The sequence below is a fragment of the Homarus americanus genome, unplaced genomic scaffold (genome assembly GCF_018991925.1).
Source record: "Homarus americanus isolate GMGI-L3 unplaced genomic scaffold, GMGI_Hamer_2.0 scaffold14883, whole genome shotgun sequence".
Classification (NCBI taxonomy): domain Eukaryota; kingdom Metazoa; phylum Arthropoda; class Malacostraca; order Decapoda; family Nephropidae; genus Homarus; species Homarus americanus.
This window is the reverse complement of record NW_024732450.1, coordinates 68,870-87,467: the sequence shown is the minus strand read 5'-3', so window position 1 is coordinate 87,467 and position 18,598 is coordinate 68,870. Positions and strand designations below refer to the sequence as shown.

The 18,598-nt window shown below is 42.8% G+C and overlaps 1 protein-coding gene across 1 annotated transcript in view; it reads left to right on the top strand.

Annotated features, from left to right (window-relative positions):
- Window positions 1–15,270: 15,270 nt before the first annotated feature.
- The window catches only part of LOC121868881, a gene marked incomplete at its 3' end in the record, with an annotated part of 67,778 nt that continues 64,450 nt past the window's right edge, over window positions 15,271–18,598 (top strand). The window contains 1 exon segment of the mRNA XM_042369874.1: window positions 15,271–15,365.

The following is an 18,598-nucleotide window of genomic DNA, read 5'->3' as shown; positions in this document are numbered from 1 at the left end:
GGAGATCATCTAATTTGGAAAGTGTGATTAGTAAATACTGAGTTTTATTACTACTGAATTTCACAAAGTTTCTACCTCCCCATTTGGAGATGCTGCACAGATCCACATTGATAGAAGTAATGATCTCAGCTCAAGAAACAGATCAACTTTGAGAATTAGGGGGAAAGGGAAAATGTGAAGAAGAGTAAAGAGTAGAATTAATAGCGTAAGAGTAGATAGAATTAGTCGAAGTGTGCAGTAAATCATTGATAAAAAAAAGGAAGAGAGTAGGTGAAAGAAAAGAACCCTGTGGGACACCACTATTGGTAGACAAAGAGCGAGAGATTGATCCCTGTACAACAACTGCAATGGATCGGTTCTCAAGGAAGCTAGAAGTTAGGGAACAAAGTGGGGGAGAGAAACCATAAGTCGGAAGTTTAGAAAGTATAGGTTTGTGCCACACCCTGTCAAATGCTTTGGGGATGTTGAGGGCCACGACGAAAATTCCCCATAATCCTGAAGAGAAGTTGACCAAAGATGGGTGCAGTAGGAGTGCAGATCACCAGTCGATACCACCTGGCGAAAGCCATACTGGTGATCCGACAAAAGAGAATGGCGTTCTAGGTGATGGAGAAAATGAAAGTTTAAGATAGTTTCGAAAATTTTAGAGAGGGATGATGTTAGGGCAATGCGGCGCTTGTTAATGGTCACCCTTCTTTGGGATGGGCTGAAACGAGGCATGCTTCCAAGAAGAAGGTAAAATTTGGGTTTTGAGGCAAAGGCGAAAGAGGCGAGCAAGCACAGGGGCCAGAACTTCAGCACTCTCCATCAGTACACGAGGGAGTATTAGGTCTTTTCCATGCGCCTTACTCACATCCAGATTGGATACCACACCAGCAACCCTACGATTGGAGATTATTGAAAAGTGCATAGGTTCAGTAGGAGGAGCAGGGGTAGGAGGGATAGAGTTGGAATCGTCTTGTAGAAAAATATAGTTTCACAGGTACTGAGTTCAGTTGAGAGTGTATTGTACCTTCTCTGCTAAGGGAAGTGTCTTAGTACACTTATAGGAGAACACTTACATGATGTGTTCACTGGTTAACAAGTGATCTGAGTCTCCTCTCCCTGACCAAGGGAGAGAGGGAGAGACAGGCCTCGAGAGTGTGATAAAAGGAAACGCGTCAGATATCTTGTTGTTGCTGACATGCGCTGACCTTAGCATGCCCTCACTCGCTCCCCGAAGGAACTGCAACCTTAGCCATGTATAACATCAACAGCTGAGGTACAGTTGAATAATTTGGTATTATACATTTGGGTAAATATTTATATAATACAAATGGTGCAGTTACACCGCTCGGCTACCTCCAACCGAGACCTCACGGTTTAAAACCTAGGTGTACCCAACCTTGTTAAAAAAAGGTGTGCTTTAGCTAAACTTTTTCTTCGTGCACCTGCTTTTGCAATTCCTTCCGAAAAGTCTTCTTAGAAACTTTTGTGTACCTAGAAGAAATCTTCCTGTAACAAATTATCATAACAATCAAGGAACTGATAAATATGATGGTAGGTATAATAAATCCAGGTAGGATTATACCGGGAAATAAATATAAAGGAAGAGAATCCTGTAAGCCAGGAAACTGTATCTCATTAATTTAAGATAGGAGGTTAAGCTTATCAAAACAATATGAAGATTAGTGAAGCATATATTTTGGGAAATGGTATGGTAACAAGCTCAGAAGTATTATTTGTGGCAAATGCAAGATGGTGGCGAGTAGGCAAGGTTGTGATTGCATTACTGCTAATTTCACAATAGTCTGGTGCTATATGATAACCTTCTACCATTAAATGTTTGCCTACATCCTGACATATAAGTATCACACTGGTTTGATTTGGGAAAAAGAAATATTGCACATTATTGACATGTGCGTGAAACACTAACCTATGTGGTATTGGAGTATATACACATTGTTGTAGAGCTGTAGAAGCAATAGTTTACAATATAGCTAATTCACATGTAGCTTCAGCGGCCCGAGTGAATGCAAAAGCATACGTCGGATAAACATGCAAATGTAAATATGTTGACAATGATTTAGGACTTCATGCTTAGTCACAGCAACTAATGAAAAATCCTCTGATACTACTATTAGTTCAGTTTGTTTGTTCAGAATTAATAGTCCCTCATTTGCTTTCAGTGGAAATGGTTCCAAATGCCATGCATCAAATTTTTGTGTGATTTTAGTGGAATGTGTATTAGCATTTACCTGTGTGTTAATGTTGCTTCTAGTAAGGGGTAATATTATTCCACTTCATGCTCCTGGAAGATAGGAGTTAGACGATAATTAGTTTTAGATATATGCAATGCGGCAATTAGTTGACCAACTGGCAACAACTGTGCATCAACACGACCTAACCCTGCATTTACAAGATCAGCAATGAGACTATTATTGGTTTCTATGAAAACTTGTACAACTCCACTTCAACCCACAAAGAAAAAGAAATAATGTCCCATCTACAACTGAAAACACTTAAAATCCTTCAACACAATGACCGTGATTGGCACACCTGCAAAACATCGCTTTGTAATATATGCAATGAAATCCAGATATAATACTAATATGTGCAGACGGCGAACTCGAGAACAACAAAATCAAAATATTTAACGAATACACCCACCAATCGAACAAAAGTGGAGAAAACATGAGGGAGGGGCCGTAACGGTGAAAAAAGGTATCAAACAATTACGAATAGACAATTTTAACAGCGAATTCCTTGCCATTAAAATACAGAAGACACAGGGTGAAATAATAATCGCAACAGCATACCTACCCCCAAGAAGACCATCCCTCCTTTTAGAAGACCTACTGAAACTAACAAATTATAATATCCCAGTGTACATCCTGGGAGATTTCAATGCAAGACACCGCATTTTTAGCAACGGCAACAATAACCAGATAGGCACAGCATTGGAACGTATAATCAACAACGGCAGACTTCTTCACCTGGACCAGCACTTCACCACCTGGTTGGGACCAAACTGCTTTTCAACACCCGACAATATCTTATGCAACAACAAAGCATTCCTTAACTATCACATAGGCCCCATCACCCCAAACGACCACATTCCGATAATACAGTATTCACAATTTCCACCAGCCCAATTCAAACAAAAATACCACCAAGGCTCCAGATGAGCAGATCAGACAGGATGAAATATAAGGATTTAATGGAAACTACCCACAAATAAATCTAAAAGATGTAACACTCGAGGAAATTGACTAACAGGTAGACAAGCTAAACAGTACAATAAAACAAGTAATCAACCAGACAACTCCAATAATGACACACAGAACCCTCCCGAGTAACAAACCCAACGAAGAATTAAAGAGACTACAGGTACAATATAATAACCTTCGGACATTTATAGCACAAACATGGCCCACTCGAGAACTACTCCGGAATATATGAGATCCAACAAGGCCTACAAGAAGAGTACAGACAAATAATAACGAAAAATGGAACAATCTAATAAAAAACATAGACACCACAAAGGACTCAAATAACTTATGGCAAAACATCAACAACTACTTGGCACGAAAAAACAGACAATAAGCTACACTAAAGACCAAAACGGACAAAATCTCTATACAGACCACGACAAAAAGAGACCTTCAGAAGAGAATGGAAGAAGATCTTCAGAATAACAGAAGAAGAAAATAAAAGTTTTGACGAAGAACACGATGGGTTAATTAAAGACTGGCTAAGAGAACAAAGCAATAGACTGACTCCGTACCCCACAGGAAACTCAGAAAGACTAAGACCCAATAATTAATAAATCACGACGAACTACTACAATGCCTACGCAAATTTAAAGAAAAATACCCTGGAATGAGCGGCATTAGTTTTTAGTTAAACAAATTTATGGACAAAGCTTGGAGTACACTGTGCCTATTCTGAGTAATTCAGTCAGGTCTTGACACTGAGGGTGGTGTTACTTCTCACTGCCACGCAGGAAAGAGGTTCATACACAAATAAATACATCATATTCATTAGCAGTGTATATAGGTCAGAGTCGTGTGGGTGATGTCACTGTTCACTGCCATGCACGACAGTGGTTCATATGCATTGGGCATCAGATTGTAATTGAAGACTAATCAGTGCGGGCTTACAAATTCTGGATATACAGCAAGAATGTCCTCAAGCACCCCCGATTCAATGTAGTAATTACAAAGTTCTTGATAGAATAAGCCAGGTGACCTGAAGTCTTTGACAGTATCACATTCAATAATATAGTGTTCACGTGTATGCCGTAAAGGCCCTGTAACCTCCAGCGACCACCTACCTATAACACTGCCCTGCATAGTTTTTGAGGTTTGTGTATTATTAAGCTTTTCTGGGTGTATTTTGCATGCTGATCTCAAAAATGTTATCCATTTTGCTCAATCAGGTCAGAATTTTGTGCTATAGCATTTTAAGCGGAGATTCAGGTAAAATATTGGCGTTTTTCGCTCAAAATGGGGTCCTCATATTCGTTCATTAAAGAAATCATGCGAGACATTGGCAAGCCTCACAGAAAAGATTTTGGTCAGTTTTAATGCCCTTACGATGCATTTAAATACACCCACGTGCTCGCCGGCCATTTAAATGTCCGCCGTGACGCAAAGGAAAAGAGTATATGTCCGTGTTTTTTTACATATATTTTTTAACAATTAAATTTCTTTTTCATCTGGTGGTACATGGCATGTTTCCTCTGTCTGTGGGATAGTCGAGCAGACAAGCAGCACTACATGCAACGTGACTGGCCTGCAAGAAGTGGACTTACTCCAGGTTCTCACAATGTTGTTGCCCATGCTCTGGTGAATCCGCAGAACATTCTTCTTCCGCCACTGCACATCAAGCTCGGTCTGTTCAAAAACTTTGTAAAGGCACTGGACAAAAAAAGCCAGGCTTTCAATTTTCTGAAAGAAAAATTTCCAAAAGTCAGTGAGGCAAAGCTGAATGCAGGAATTTTTGATGGCCCTCAGATCAGAGAGCTTTTCAAAGATCCCAAGTTTGATTGCAGCATGGATGTAAATGAGAAGAAAGCCTGGCATGCCTTTAAGTCTATTGTTTTCAATTTTCTTGGCAACTACAGAAGTCCAGAGTATGAACGAGTTGTTGAGGACCTACTTCTGAGCTACAAAGTTCTTGGTGCACGCATGTCCATCAAGATGCACTTCCTCAGCTCCCACTTGGACTACTTTCCAGAGAACTGTGGTGATGTGAGTGAGGAACAAGGAGAACGCTTCCATCAAGATATCCGTGTAATGGAGGAGCGGTACCAGGGTCGCTGGGATATCAACATGCTCGCCGACTACTGTTGGTGTCTGAAACGGGACGCCCCAGACACCAACCACCAAAGAAATTCTCTGCGACAGCCATTTATGCATGTCTAACTGTAAAGGCATCTATGTAGTTGACATATTTTGGTCCTATGTGTTGTGGTTACATTTCTTATGATATATTTTGCATAACAATTTTGACATCATATTTAAGAATTTCGATTTTTTCCTAATTCCCATAGCATAAAAATCTGACCTGATTGGGCAAAATGAATGGCATTTTTGGAATCAGCACGCAAAATACATAAAGAATCAGCTAAGAAACCCCGCACCTCATGAATTTTTTTTTTCAAATGCAGCCCAGTGTAATCATGACCATCTCAGCAACACCATAACAATACCAGCTCCACCACGGAGGATCGCCAAGCAGACCGACTGAGAACTATTCAACGAAAAAGCTACAGCCAAACTTGAGGCCAAGGACATGACAATCCTGCAGACCATAGACAATCAGCCGGTGAACAAAATAGACGAAGAAATCAACACATGGTGTGAAGCCATAGAAACAGCCTACCAGGAGGCCACGCCTCTCAAACGCAACAGAACTCTCCCACACCCACAACAGACTCCAGAACGCATAGCTCTCACAAACCAATTCCAACTGCTACAACAAAGAGCCGAGACCCATGGTTGGGACATCGTAAGCTACAATACATACAGAAGAATACGGGAGCAAATAAAAACAAGATCTCTGGAACAAAGCAACCTTAAATAGGCCGAAATAGTTGAACAACTCTTACATACATACAACGATCCAGGAGAGTTCTGGCGTCGAGTTAAGCGACTGAATGGTTGCAGCCGTTACGACAGCCCACTGTCCAAACCAATTACCTCGGAAGAACTCAACACAGCCATCTCCAATACCAAAAATAAAGACCCTGGTTATTAGGGCGGTCCTTATTTTGGGGCAAAAAACAAAATTTGCCATTTTTTTGTCACAGACCCTGGCAAAAGTTTTCATTTGGGGTAGAAACATTGCCAGTAAAATATGTTTTAAATATCATAATAATTAAAGGTTGCTCAAGTCAAATGAAATTTAACAATATTATGCCTATGCTTAATGTTCATAACACATCATTTCCTAGCCCCCAAGCCTGCCCCCCCCCACTTAGTCTAAGTGGGTATTAGCTGCTCAAGGCAGGGGTCTCTTTGTCGCCCAGTAAGGTCTGCTTGAGGGCATTAGGGAATGATTTCCTGTGGTCAGCAATTGCCTGCAGTAGATACTGCAGTTGCTGTTCGTCCTTCATGATGCGGCCTGAGAAATCTTGGACTAAGGCTACTCCTCTTTCTGCATGATCATTGATCACAGACAAGGCTTGTACACTGGCTTTTGCATTTTGGAAGCCAGGATCATCTTTCCACTGTTCTACTGGGAGGGCCAGGAAAGCTGTATTCAAGTTGAGCTTTTTGAAAAATGACTTTGTGTTCTTTGTCGTGAAATCATATAGGTTCTTCACTTGGAGTGTGTCTGGATTGATTGTAACCCGTTTGACATGCTTTTCTTCTCCAATAACGATGTTCATAGCTTCCAACATGCGGTCCTTCACTGCTGGGAGAACATTGTCATCAAAGAAGGCCAATGCAACCAACTCTTCTGACAAGTCCCAGAGGTGTCTCATCATTTTGTGGAAAGTTGCCTCTGATATGGCATCGCTGATGGTACTGTAGTCTTGTAGAGCTTTAAGCAACATCAGATCTCCTTTTGGTGCCTTTGCAGCAAGTGGAGCAGTTGTCCAATCCTTCACATATATTCGGGCAAAGAAAATGCACAAATCTCTTAGTCCTCTGTTCTCCTTTGTAGTAAGCTTAAACTGAGAACGGAATAACCACACTTTGAAGGAATAAATGGTCTTTGCCATCCATCGTGCTTGGTGCATTGCACCAGGAGCAGAAAATCGTACTCCCCGAGAAGGTGGTGCGCCAAGGAAGATGGAGGCCAGCTCTAGCAGCTAACGATAATCATCTCGAAGCTGTGTCTCCAATAGAGCCTTCTCAATGAAGTTGAGTTAGATCGTCCCTAACAGCTCTGACCGTTTCTTCTGCCAGACCGTCGGTGGAGGAGTCTTCAAACTTCTGCTTGTCAATTTGTTCCCGTTTGGCTTGGAATCTTCGGAACAGCTGTATGTCAGGAGCAGCTGAGTGCCCCATTACAGCTTCAAAAGCAGCTCCAGCTACAATTTCTAGTACATGGTGGCGGCAGGCAAAATATAGCAAATCACGACCCAGCAACTGCTCACTTTTGACACACGCACCCTTGTGGTGACCAGTATTTGAGCTTGTTGTATCAAAACACATGCTATGCACAATGTCTGCAATGTGCCATTGCTGCAAAGCCTTCACAAGAGCTTTTGCTTGTTCATCACCGGTACCAGAGGGAAGTTTTGGAACAGCAATAAGTTGGGAGGTGCCATTGCCTGAGACAAGAACTGGGAGTCTGTCAACATGGCCCCCATGCCCCGTCAAATCAGGCATCAATTTACCATCCCAGTGAACAATTAAAACTGACTCTGGTTTGAAGTTTGAAAGGATTTCAGCTGCCCTGCTACTGCGATGATGCTGACGTTTCCTCCTGATGCTTGATCGATTCAGAATCAATTCACTGACATCATGGCCCAGACTCCGAGCAGTTTGGGTGACAATGTGCATTGCCATTCTATCTGAGGACTTGGTCCGATCTAATGCTGCAGAAAGTTCTGGAGTTAGAACTTCTTTTCGCCCACGCTTCTTGACAGTAGGTGGAGTTTGAAGTGCTGATGGGCCAGGAACTGGGTTGGATTCCTCAGAAGAAGACGTACTACTGCTGTCCAAGACAACGATGGCCTGGCTTTTTTTGGCTTCTTCTTCTGCACTGTCTGCAGCCAACTTCCTTTTCATTGCTTTTTTGAGAGTTTTTTCTCGTCGTTTCTGTCTTTTCAGGAATACTTTGTCAGAGATGACATTGCCCCACGACGCCCTTTTTCTCGTTGCTCTATTAAGAAATCCTTATCCTCCTGAACTGTCATCATATTCAAAGCATTCACATGTGCAATGTCAAAGAGATCTTCAAATGTATCAGTGAACTCTTTCTCTTTTTGCTTTTGAGTTTCTGTCATTCTTGAAGACTTCTTTTTCAAACTACTCCACTTGTCAAACATTTTGTGCACTTGATTCACACAATCTGGTTTGTGGTGTGTGGGAATGTTTGCTTTTGTCCAAAATTGAAGAACTTTGTCTGTGACTTCTCCAGCTGCCACTCTGATGGTTTTTTCTGTATACGATGTAGGCTTAAAAAATACTGGAACACTTGCCTGTTTGAAGGTAACTTAGCCCCTGTAATGTCATCACATAATGTCTTTATCAAATACACATTTTATCGTGTTTTTACTCCTGCATTCGCCATTTTGACCTGAGGAATAAAGAAATTAACTATTAATATAAATTAATAATCAGAATACTCTGCAGAACTGTTTCTAATTTCCCCAATCATCAATCACGACCAGCGAAAACTCGCCACAATCGTGCCAAATGCGACGCTCTAGTGGTGGGCGTAATCGGCTACAAAGTAATCGACTACATCGATTACTTAATTTTTTACAGCTTTGAGCAACCTCTAAGTATTAATATATTTGAAAATAACTCTACACACAATGTTTTTGTCCTAAATGGACACTTTTAGCACGGTCTGTGGTAAAAAATTCTAAAGTTGAAAAATAAGGACCACCCTACTGGTTATCCAAGGAGATCCTCAGCCACATAACAACCCGGCCATGGGGAGACTGAGAACCACAATGAACGCTTGCCTGGCCTCGGGTTACTTCCCACTAAACTACAGACCGATCTTCCTCCTCGAAGTACCTGGAAAAATCCTCGAAAAAATCATTAATAACTGTCTGAGAAATCACCTGGAAACAACCAACAGAGTCAACTGTAGAAAATCGGGTTCAGGAAAGGGAAGTCCACCACAACAGCGATAGACCTGGCATGTGAAAACATAGCCAGAGCCGCGGCAAGTGGTAGACAATGTAATCTAACTCTCCGGGATGTAGCGAAGGCATTTGACAAGGTCTGGCATGACGGTCTAAAATATAAGATCCTCCAACTCGGACTTCCCACCAACATTGAAAAGCTGCTTGCATCTTTCTTGACGGCAGAAATGCCAGGCTGAGGGTAGGACAACACACAGTAAAGACCTTCCCTCTCATGAGCGGAATCCCTCAGGGGAGCGTCCTCTCTCCCACCTTATATATTATCTACACAAGTGACACCCCGCCTCCCACTAGAATAGATAACAAAGGTATTATGTATGCAGATGACATCACTCAAATAACAACACATCAAGGAAAATCGCGAACGTTGCAGGTCGACAAAACTGGGCGGGAATTAGAAAGGGTAAATAATTACGAAAAACAATGGAAAATCCAAACCAGTCCCCCGAAATTCACAGTGATACCATTGAGCAGAAGGAAAACCCATCCATTAGTAACCAATAATGCCCAGATAGAATACAAAAGCAGAGGCACCCTCCTGGGCCTGCATATATTCACGACAGGTTACTCATAGCATGTCCACACCAGGAAGGAAAAGGCAGGAAGAGAGCTGAGAAAACAATACCGCTTTAAAGCGCTTCCTGAGAAAATAAAACTCCGCCTGGTGACATCATTTACTATACTGATATTAACTTACCCAGTAGTACCTCTTCATACTGTGAGCACCACTCACATATTAAAATTACAGATGGTCCAAAATGAAGCAACAAGGTTCGTCACTGGTGAAAGATACCCCTTCACCAGAACCACAGCTAAGATACAAAGAGACCTGAGAATAAAACCCATCAACCAGCAGCTGCACACCCTGGCCAGTAGAGTCTAGCAAAAGATAGAACGATCAGAGCAAGAACTCCTTCAAAGACTCCCACCAGATAACGACAACAACCATACATGGTTCCCAAAAAGTTACCAAATCTCAAAAGGTCCATTACCACCCTCGATATATACAGACAGGCAATAGACAACCTCCCTAGACCAGGATGTGTAGTGCCTGTACCGACAGACAATAACTAACTCAAGACACAACCCTAACACACCATTATCTTAGCTAGGCGGTCAGCCCACCCTCTCTTACCTCATCCTAAATTTCTTCAATTTCAAACTGTAACTTCCTTCCCACACCTCTAATCTTCTTTCACCCCTCCTTTCTCTACAAAAAAGAAAAGAAAAAAGAAAAAAGCTTTGCCTATCAGCCGGGAGGAGGCGAGCGCCTTGTAAACATTTCTAATCACACCCTGCAAGATACAGTGTACTTAACAAATGGTGCAGCTTCTGAGAATGGGGGGGGTTACTACTAAGAGCAGAGGCGTTACCGAGAAAAAAAAATCTGGTTTGAATGTCATGTACACTAATACTGACACGCTCCTTGTTAAGAGAGAGGATTTTGAAACACTACTGAAGGTACACCAACCAGATATTGTAGGAGTTGTAGAACTGTTGTACAAGAACAGGAGAATCGACCCAGAGGAATGCGAGTTCAGTATTGCTGGATATGACTCACTTACGAACCTTTCTCAAGAAATTTGCGAGAGGGGTGTGGTTATTTATGCTTGGCAAGACCTTAGAGCCAGCCAGGCGAGGGTACAGGGAGTGGATGTTTTTGAAGAGTCCAAGTGGTATAAAACTAAACTAAAGGGAAGAGACTTACTTATTGTCGGGTGTATCTACAGATCCCCAAACTGTGGCCCACTAAATGAAAGGAGCTTAAGGGCCTTAATAAACAACGCAGCGATGCTCAACCCTAGCCACCTCCTTATCATGGGGGACTTTAACTATGGTGACGTCAACTGGAGAAACGAGTTCACCCCAAATGACTTGAATAACCCTGCTACTCTTTTTGTAGAAATTCTGAGAGATAATTTTCTGTTCCAACATGTTAGAGACCCGACACATTACAGAGGGGAGCAAACACCTAAGCCACTATAACTCATCATAACAAACGAGGAGGGTATGGTGGCTAAACTTCAACACCTTGCCCCAGTTCGCACCAGTCACCATATAGTGTTGTCATCCAGATTTAACTGTTACCTAGTTCAAGATAAGACCAGGCCAAGGTGCAAATATTACAAGGGAAATTCCAACGGGATGAGGGAAGAGATGAGAGGTATCCACTGGCCTGACTCATTAATGCACCACAACGCAGACACTACGCTGACCAAACTCAGTGCCTCTAGCAATACAAAGGGATCCCTACACAAAGTTAAGAAGAAAACCCAGACATTCAAGACGTGGGATGGGTCAAACGATGAGCAGGACAGAAGGATGTATGCAATAGCCAAAAACCAAGCAAAGATAGAGTGTAGAAGGGCTGAAAAGGAGTTCCTGAGGCTGGTTGCAAACGACGTCAAGTCAAACCCAAAGGCGTTTTACCGCTATACCAAATTGAAAGTAAAAACGCGAGTAGGAGTATCAGACCTGAGGCTTGAAGATGGTAGTTACGCAGACTCTGACCAGGATAAAGCTGGGGCATTGAACAGCTTCTTTTCTTCGGTGTTCACAAGAGAGGATGCGATTAACCTTCCTGCGTTTGGGTACAGACGATTCGACACAGCCCTGACCCACATTGTGTTAACAGAAGAGGGTATCTATCTATCTATCTGTATATATATATATATATATATATATATATATATATATATATATATATATATAAACAAAAGTCTGTCTGTCTGTTTGTTTATTTGTTTATGTGTCCGCACGAGAATCTTGGAACTTACTTTACCGATCTATAGTGATGATGGATGGTGTTATATGTAGTGATGATGGATGGTGTTATAATTATGTAGTGATGATGGATGATGTTATTTGTAATGATGATGGATGGTGTTATAATTATGTAGTGATGATGGATGATGTTATATGTAGTGATGATGGATGGTGTTATATGTAGTGATGATGGATGGTGTTATATATTATGTGGTGATGATGGATGATGTTATATGTAGTGATGATGGATGGGTTATATGTAGTGATGATGGATGGTGTTATAATTATAGTAAGATGGATGATGTTATATAGTGATGATGGATGGGTATGTAGTGATGATGGATGGTGTTATAATTATGTGGTGATGATGGATGATGTTATATGTAGTGATGATGGATGGTGTTATATGTAGTGATGATGATGGCTGGTGTTATATAATTATGTACTTGATGATGGATGATGTTATGTAGTTAAGTTGTATGTGGATAGAAGACTTTCTATACGACCGCAAGCAGTGTGTGGTGATTAATGGCAAAATCATCATCCGTACCTGTCACAAGCGGGTGTTACGGGGTGCCACAGGGGCAGCGTATTGGGCCCTTGTTGTTTGTTTGTTTCATAAATGTCATGGCTGACGTTGTACACTCCTCCATACAAATGTTTAAATGTTTGCCGATGACGCCAAGTTATTTCGGAAATCAAGAACCAGCGGACTGTGAAGAGCTGCAGAAGGACCTCTGTGGGCTCCACGAATGGTTGAAGAAATGGCTGCTGAGATTCAATGTCACGAAGTGTAAGAGGATGCACCTGGGGCGTACCAACGGTAGGGGCGCATCATATGTCCCAACGGGATGAATAAACTGCACTATTTGAGACTGAATGTGAGAAGGACCCATGTGTATGTTGACAATGAGCTGAAGTTCTTGGGCCATTGCGAGAAGAAGGCAAATCAGGCAAATAAATTATTGGGTCTTATACTTTTACTTTTTTACTTTTATCCTCTTCGCCACTGATCGGCTCGCAAGCCGCCCGGGCGATCGTTTACGTCTCTGTCACGCACTGTTGGCAAATACTGGGCATGCACCGGCTCCTGAATGTACCTGAACCCGCTCCAGTGTTGCTCAAGTCTTGTCACAACAATCTCTGGTAGATTGTTCCAAGAGTTTACAACCCTCACTCCAAAAAAGTTTGCCCTCACAGTTTTCTGGACTTGCGGCTTCTTCAATCTTGAGCTGTGACCCCTTGTGGGGCAAGCGTCCGCCAGCTCCAAGTAAGGACACTCGACTGAGTAGTGCCCCCTGAGATACTTATACACCTCAACTAGGTGCTCCCTTGCCCGTCTGTAGTATAAGCAAGGCAAGTTCAGGCACTCCAATCTCTCAGGGTAGCTCAAGTGCCGAAGTGCAGGCACCAGTCTGGTGGCCCTCCTTTGAAGATTTTCAACCAACTGACAGTCCCTAGCATATCTCGGGGACAAGATGGGGTGACAGTACTCCAGATGGGGAAGCACTTCGCTCTTGAAGATCGTTACGAGGGACGGACCGTCTAGATATCTGAACGACCTTCTTATAAGACCCAATAATTTATATGCCTGATTTACCGTCTTCTCACAATGGCCGGAGAACTTCAGCTCATTGTCAACATACACACCTAGGTCCTTCTCACACACAGCCTCAACTAGTGCAGTTTCTTCATCCCGTTGGGACATATGATACGCTTCCTTACCGTTGGTACGCCCCAGGTGCATCCTCTTACACTTCGTGACATTGAATCTCAGCAGCCATTTCTTCGACCATTCCTGAGCCCACAGAGGTCCTTCTGCAGCTCTTCACAGACGGCCCGTCCCTCGTAACGATCTTCAAGAGTGAAGTGCTTCCTCATCTGGAGTACTGTCACCCCGTCTGGTCCCCGAGATATGTTAGGGACTGTCAGTTGGTTGAAAATGTTCAAAGGAGGGCCACCAGACTGGTGCCTGCACTCGGCACCTCAGCTACCCTGAGAGACTGGAGCGCCTGAATTTGCCTAGCTTATACTACAGACGGGGCAAACCTGAGTTGAGGTGTACGCATCTCAGGGGTACTACTCAGTTGAGTGTCCTTACTTGAGCTGGTGGACGCTCGCCCCACAAGGGGTCACAGCCAAGATTGAGGAAGCTGCAAGTCCAGAAACCGTGAGGGCAAACTTTTTCGAGTGAGGATTGTAAACCTTGGAACAATCTACCAGAGAGTGTTGTCACGGCACCGAGTGTGAGCTCTCTCTAGACAAGATTTGACCAACAGTGGAGCGGGTTTAGGTACATTCAGGAGCCGGTGCATGCCCAGTATTTGCCAACAGTGCGTGACAGAGACGTGACCGATCGCCCGGGCGGCTAGCGAGCCGATGTTTTGGTGAAGAAGATAAATGAAAAGAGACGTGACCGATCGCCCAAGCGGCTAACAAGCCGATCAGTGGCGAAGAGGATAAAAGTAAAAAAGAGGGCAAACTTTTTCGGAGTGAGAGTTGTGAACTCTTGGAACAATCTACCAGAAAGTTTGATGACGGTACCGAGTGTGAGCTCTCTCTAGACAAGATTTGACCAACAGTGGAGCGGGTTCAGGTACATTCAGGAGCCGGTGCATGCCCAGTACTTGCCAACAGTGCGTGACAGAGACGTGACCGATCGCCCAAGTGGCTAACGAGTTGATCATTTGGTGAAGAGGATAAAAGAAAAGGAAAAGTAACAGAGATGTGACTGATCGCCCAAGCGACTAACGAGCCGATCAGTGGTGAAGAGGATAAAAGTAAAAGTAAAAAGTATAAAATTCAAAATATTGTTCAGTGTTAATAGGTGAAATTTTATCATTACTTTTGTGGTCAGGCTTTAAAAGCAAAATGTAAATTTTCTTTTATCTATATTAACAATGAAGACTTATTTATTTATTAGACAAAATCGTGAGTGTTAATTGTTAATTTTTTATTATGTGAAGAATATCAGTCGTTTAGGCGAACAAACACAGTGGGCGCTTAAAGAAGGTGCCAAGGTAAAAACGATAAGCGCACTACACACATTTACCTTGATTGAATTAATAATTTTCTTAAAATTCCAGTTTATTTATTTCTAAAATATCTTTAGTATTCTGTTTCATTTTCTAAGTATAATTCAACTTGAATCTAGTAATAATAAAATAAGTGCAAGATGCGTGTGTGGAGAGTTAGGTGTGGAGTTTAGGGCAGACTTGTAGTAACACGACGAGCAGCCGCCAACTGTGCCAGCTTCTTGAACCTCTCTGAACATGTTAAGGTACAGTAACTCACACACCACGGTCTTATGCTTAGTTCATACACATATTGGCATTCATGAGAGTGAGGCTAAGTACTAGTGGAATACATTAATTTTGAACAATGGATTAAGTCACCTCCTGCTGGTTCAGTCTTTGCCGTAATATTTATTCCTTACTCTTACCATACAGGTTTGCAATTGGTTCAACTTGTTTGTAAACTATGAGGTATACAGTTCAGCGTGTGTGGTGTACAGTATACAGTAACCTAGATGGTGTAGGTGTGGTGTACAGTACACGAGGTAGGTATACAGTAACCTAGGTGGTGTAGGTGTGGTGTGTGGTTACACAGGTAGGTATGCAGTAACCTAGGTGGTGGTAGGTGTGGTGTACAGTACACAGGGTAGGTATACAGTAACCTAGATGGTGTAGGTGTGGTGTACAGTACACAGGTAGGTATACAGTAACCTAGATGGTGTAGGTGTGGTGTGCATTAACCTAGATGGTGTAGGTGTGTACAGTACACAGGTAGGTATACAGTAACCTAGATGGTGTAGATGTGGTGTTGAGTACACAGGGTAGGTATACAGTAACCTAGGTGGTGTGAGTGTGGTGTACAGTACACAGGGTAGGTATAGTAACCTAGATGGTGTGGGTGTGGTACATTAACCTAGATGGTGTAGGTGTGGTGTACAGTATACTGTAACCTAGATGGTGTAGATGTGGTGTACAGTACACAGGGGTGGTATACAGTAACCTAGATGGTGTAGGTGTGGTGTACAGTACACAGGGTAGGTATACAGTAACCTAGATGGTGTGGGTGTGGTGTACAGTACACAGGTAGGTATACAGTAACCTAGATGGTGTAGGTGTGGTGTACAGTACACAGGGTAGGTATACAGTAACCTAGGATGGTGTAGGTGTGGTGTCAGTACACGGGTGGGTATACAGTAACCTAGATGGTGTGAGTGTGGTGTACAGTACACAGGGTGGGTATACAGTAACCTAGGGTGGTAGGTGTGGTGTACAGTACACGGTAGGTATGTAACCTAGATGGAGTGTGGTGTACAGTACACAGGGTAGGTATACAGTAACCTGGTGTGTGTGGTGTCAGTACACAGGTGGTATACAGTAACCTAGATGGTGTAAGTGTGGTGTGACAGTATACAGTAACCTAGATGGTGTAGGTGTGGTGTACAGTACACAGGGTAGGTATACAGTAACCTAGATGGTGTAAGTGTGGTGTACAGTAACAGGGTAGGTATACAGTAACCTAGATGGTGTAAGTGTGGTGTACAGTACACAGGTAGGTATACAGTAACCTAGATGGTGTAGATGTGGTGTACAGTACACAGGTGGGTATACAGTAACCTAGATGGTGTAGATGTGGTGTACAGCACAGGGTAGGTATACAGTAACCTAGGTGGTGTAGTGTGGTGTACAGTACACAGGGTAGGTACAGTAACCTAGGTGGGTGTAGGTGTGGTGTACAGTACACAGGGTAGGTATACAGTAACCTAGTGGTGTAAGTGTGGTGTACAGTACACAGGGTAGGTATACAGTAACCTAGGTGGTGTAAGTGTGGTGTACAGTACACAGGGTGGGTATACAGTAACCTAGGTGGTGTAGGTGTGGTACAGTACACAGGTAGGTATACAGTAACCTAGGTGGTGTAAGTGTGGTGTGCAGTACACAGGTGGTGGTTACAGTACCTGGGTGGTGGTGTGGTGGTGTACAGTACACAGGGTAGGTATACAGTAACCTAGATGGTGTAGGTGTGGTACAGTACACGTGGAGACAGTAACCTAGATGGTGTAAGTGTGGTGTACAGTCCACAGGGTAGGTATACAGTAACCTAGATGGTGTAAGTGTGGTGTACAGTACACAGGGTAGGTACAGCAAACTAGATGGTGTAAGTGTGGTGTACAGTACACAGGTGGGTATACAGTAACCTAGATGGTGTAAGTGTGGTGTGCAGTACACAGGGTAGGTATACAGTAACCTAGATGGTGTAGGTGTGGTGTACAGTACACAGGGTAGGTATACAGTAACCTAGGTGGTGTAGGTGTGGTGTACAGTACACAGGGTAGGTATACAGTAACCTAGGTGGTGTAGGTGTGGTGTACAGTACACAGGGTAGGTATACAGTAACCTAGATGGTGTAGGTGTGGTGTACAGTACACAGGGTAGGTATACAGTAACCTAGATGGTGTAGGTGTGGTGTACATTAACCTAGATGGTGTAGGTGTGGTGTACAGTACACAGGGTAGGTATACAGTAACCTAGATGGTGTAGATGTGGTGTACAGTACACAGGGTAGGTATACAGTAACCTAGGTGGTGTAAGTGTGGTGTACAGTACACAGGGTAGGTATACAGTAACCTAGATGGTGTAGGTGTGGTGTACAGTACACAGGGTAGGTATACAGTAACCTAGATGGTGTAAGTGTGGTGTACAGTACACAGGGTAGGTATACAGTAACCTAGGTGGTGTAAGTGTGGTGTACAGTACACAGGGTAGGTATACAGTAACCTAGATGGTGTAGGTGTGGTGTACAGTACACAGGGTAGGTATACAGTAACCTAGATGGTGTAAGTGTGGTGTACAGTCCACAGGGTAGGTATACAGTAACCTAGATGGTGTAAGTGTGGTGTACAGTCCACAGGGTAGGTATACAGTAACCTAGATGGTGTAAGTGTAGTGTACAGTACACAGGGTAGGTATACAGTAACCTAGATGGTGTAGGTGCAGTATAGGTTAATTATTGACGACTGACCTGCAGCCGACGTTTCATAGAAAACGAATTTAAAAATGCCGCAATTTAGCTGTTTTTTTTTATAATGGACACTGTTGTAGTTTGTGCAAATGTGTTAAAAAGGGGTTATTTTTAAATTAAACCTAACCTAACCTTAGTGGGTATGAAAAACAGACCTCCTCAACCTAACCAAACAAACCTAACTAACTTTGCCTAACTTCCTTACTGGGGGTTTCACCCTCCACACCCCGTATATTAAACAGAAAGAACTTACTATTATATGGTGTAATTTTATGTTTTTTGTGGACATGAGAGCAGCTGGCCGGTCCGACTAATTACCCAAATGTACCCAAATGTAGCCGCAATGAAGTCAAATAATGGTCCTACATGAATAAATCGGACTGCTAATCACTTCTCGACTAGTATTTGGTGTCACAAAGTCACAAAAAATTGGAAAACTTACTTTAATCTGAGTTAATAGATCGCGTGCATGTACCGAGG